Source organism: Sitophilus oryzae, unplaced genomic scaffold, assembly GCF_002938485.1.
Source record: "Sitophilus oryzae breed Bouriz unplaced genomic scaffold, Soryzae_2.0 scaffold_821_pilon_pilon, whole genome shotgun sequence".
In the NCBI taxonomy this organism is placed as follows: Eukaryota; Metazoa; Arthropoda; class Insecta; order Coleoptera; family Curculionidae; genus Sitophilus; species Sitophilus oryzae.
In genome coordinates this window covers 1-3,740 of record NW_022147441.1, presented here as the reverse complement: position 1 = coordinate 3,740, position 3,740 = coordinate 1, and positions in this window count along the sequence as shown.

Here is a 3,740-nt window from a genome sequence, read left to right as displayed (position 1 = left end):
CAAAAAGAGTGAAACCAATACAATAAGATCACACTATAAGCACAGCTATAAGCAAAAAAAATATAAAAAGTCTTGGTCCGGCGTGAGAATTGAACCACGGACCTTCCGCTCACGAAGCAATAGCCTCAGCCACGGAGCCACAGGTGCTCTTGCAAAATGCCTATCGCCAGGCATTACTTTCCGCCGACATTAACGACGTCATATTATATATTAACGGCATTTTAGTAGGCTACCGTTTAACGGCTGTTTAAGTACATCGATTAATCATTTATTGTAATGGTGATGATAAATCAAAGCAAGTATTTCCATTAACATACAAACTGGATAAAATTTTCTCACATTTATGTCAGCACGAGAAAAAACAATATGGCGATATTATTATATAACTTGGTATTATTTGAGGGGTAATTTCATCTCGTTGGAATTTGACTTTCGAAAAATCCGTTTTCGAAAAATAAGCTTTTTCAAGCAGTCAAGCAATTTAAGCAGAATCGTGGTTAAGAAATTACCCAACTTTTTGGAACACCCTGTATGATTTTTTAAAAAAATTTAAAATATGTAAAACAAACAAATAAATTATGCTTGTCCAAGCGTTTTCCCGAAAGACTTACCGTTTTTTAAATAACAAAATTAGTAATATTTGAAGGGCGTTTTCACCCTCTTGGAATTTAAGATTCGAGGAACCCCTCCTTAAGGAACCTCTACACCCCACAGTCAATCCGTTTGCCAAAAATCAGCTTTAAACGTCAAGCAGTTTAAGCAGAATCGTGATTACTCAATAGTCATATTTTATGAAACACCCTGTATAAATTTAAAAATAAAAAATCTTAATATATGTAAAACAACAAAATAAAATATACGTGTTTAAGAGTTTTTCCGAAAAACTCACCGGTTTTTAAATAAAAAAATATTTTAATATTTGAGGGATAGTTTCACCCCCTTAGAAGTCGAGTTTCGAAAAATCCCTTCTTATCGAACCTCTACACTCTAAAATCAATCTGTTTTCCAAAAATCAGCTTTTTATGACAAGCGCTTTAAGCAAGATCGTGATTAATCAATGACCAGATTTTTCGAAACACCCTGTATACATTTTTAAAAAAATTTAAAATATGTAAACAAGACAATATAAAATATACGTGTTTAAGCGTTTTTTCGGAAACTTGACCGTTTTTTAAATAAAAAATATTGTAATATTTGAGGGGTGTTTTCACCCTCTTGGAACTGGAATTTCGAAAAATCCCTTCTTATCGAAACTCTATACCCTAGAATCAACCTGTATGCCAAAATTGAGCTGCTTACGTTGAGTGATTTGAGCAGGATCGTGATTAATCAGTATGTCAGTCACTTAAGGATTTTATATATTAGTATAGATTTCAATTAAATAAACCTAGCAATTTTTTATTAGAGTATTTAAAAACAACAAATTTGTTTGACCTCTCGATTTCAAATTAAAAATTTTAATTACTCATATTTCAAAAATATATAACAGCTAATGGTGCCAAAATATTAAATAACCTTTTATTTAGTCTATTTCGTTTTAAACGTTTAATTAATTACTATATACAGGGTGTTCCTTACTGACATGCCAATATATTTAAGGGGGTGATTCTTTAACCTGTTCTAAAAAAAACTTCCTATGACTGTATGTCCTAAACATCTTAACTTTTCAGATACAGGGTGGTAAAAGTTTCCATTTTTTTTCAAAATATCTCTGATGTTATATCTGATACACGTCTACCATGCGTCAAAATCTACATATATAAAATGCTAATGTTTATCTGTGTCGTCTCTACTGACTACGTAACTAAGTACTCTCTACTGACTAAATAACGACTTATTGCTCTAGAAAGTTGATTTTTTTACTAAAAGATAGCTAATTGGCTCTTCTAAAAACTGTCGTCGCCGGATTTTTTGTTTTTCATTTAATCAAGAGATAAAAATTGTTTAGAACGAATCGAGATTTTGAAAATAATTTTTCTTTTAAGAGATGTCAGTGGTGTACCATTTTTTTCTTTAAAAATATTCAATATAGAACATGTATATGGACGGCACTGGTTGAAATTCAACCCCGGATCCAAGGGGGGGCAAACCGGGCACCTGCCCCGGGCGCCAGTGTCAGGGGGCGCCAAAATCATAATATAGTATCACAGAATATCTAGCTACGCAAATAATATGGTTGAAAATAAAAAAAAATACTCCACAAAGCGCCTAGTATGCACCTTACGTTCTTCTATCAAGTATTCATTTTATTTTAAAACGCCTAGTTAGTTTTTAAACACATTCTAAAGTTTCATTTAGAACCTCGCAATTAGTGTAATAAATTAGCGGTTTCAATAATTACACTTTTTAGTTTACGATCGTTCACAATGTTTAAAAAACACAATTAAAATTAATAGAATATCCTAGCAACAGCTTGCGGTAGTCAGATGTATCCATAAAGAAAGCCAAATATTTAGCTTATAAAACAATAAACTTTTGATTTCTAACCACGATTTCTCTTGACGGATGCTAATCAATGGCCAAAATGACATTTCCCGCAAAATTTGAAGTATATTTAGTGGAAAACTTAAAAGTTTGTTTACTTTTTCTACTAATTGAAAATGACTACCAATAATTTAGACGTTCTGAATGCTTACATTGAAATTAAAGGAACAAACTTCTACGCTAATTGAAACCACTAAGTTATTCCACTAATTCGGAGGTTCTGAATGAAGCTTAAGAGCTAATTCTGCCCCGTTTACGAAAAATGCTTACCTATATCTAGATATTTGTAAGTTTTTTAAATTAATTTATTGCAAACGCTGGTGAGAGGGGGCGCTACAATCAATTTTTTGCCCCGGTTCAAAAAAATTGTAGATCCGGGGCTGTTGAAATTAATAAGGAATACCCTGTATAGTATATTTATTTTAATTGGTAGATATACTTATTATCATAATATATTATTTACTTATCATATAGACAAAATAATTGACTTTTAAAAGGCTTAAATAACAAGTTTTCGCAATACCTTGATTGAAAATATGGGATATACTCGTATTATGCGTTCTCTACGTTAGTATAAAAATATATGGATTCGATCAAATATATGGTTAATTATTTTTATTCTTTTTAATATACTCACTTGATATTAGCATACAAAACACAATATAGCTGGTGTGAATAATATCAATGAATGCTAAAAATTCAGTGGCCAAAGTTATTTGCTTATAATGGGTGAACCAGCAAAAGATCACATATCAACTTTTTTTGAAAAACGGTCTACAATATATTAATAAGTAGATTTGGGGTATACATATACCTAGATGCCACTAGTAAACTGAGATTTGTAGACTGAATACTTATTATAGCCTTATTTGCAATTAATAATGGAGAGATAGACCAAACCGAAAATCTACATAAATACAGAGGGGGCGCACCTCATTCGCTTCGGTTATACGAAAACGGAAAGATGTAGAAACAAAATATTTTATGGATATGTGTGGGAAGGCAATGTGCGTAATTTAAAATTGTTTTGAAATGTACAGGGTGTGTCAGAACTAAGATCCATTCCAAAGTTATATTTTTTTCTTATGGAACACTCGGTATTTTATTTCATTTTTGGATTCTTTGGCATAAAATAAGACTTTTATTATAAGGGTTTAATATGTCTAATATCTTTGGTTTTTGAGATATTCAAAGATATTTAAATATGCATGCTATAATATAAAAGTTTGTCAACACCTAGTACATTACTTTTCAGA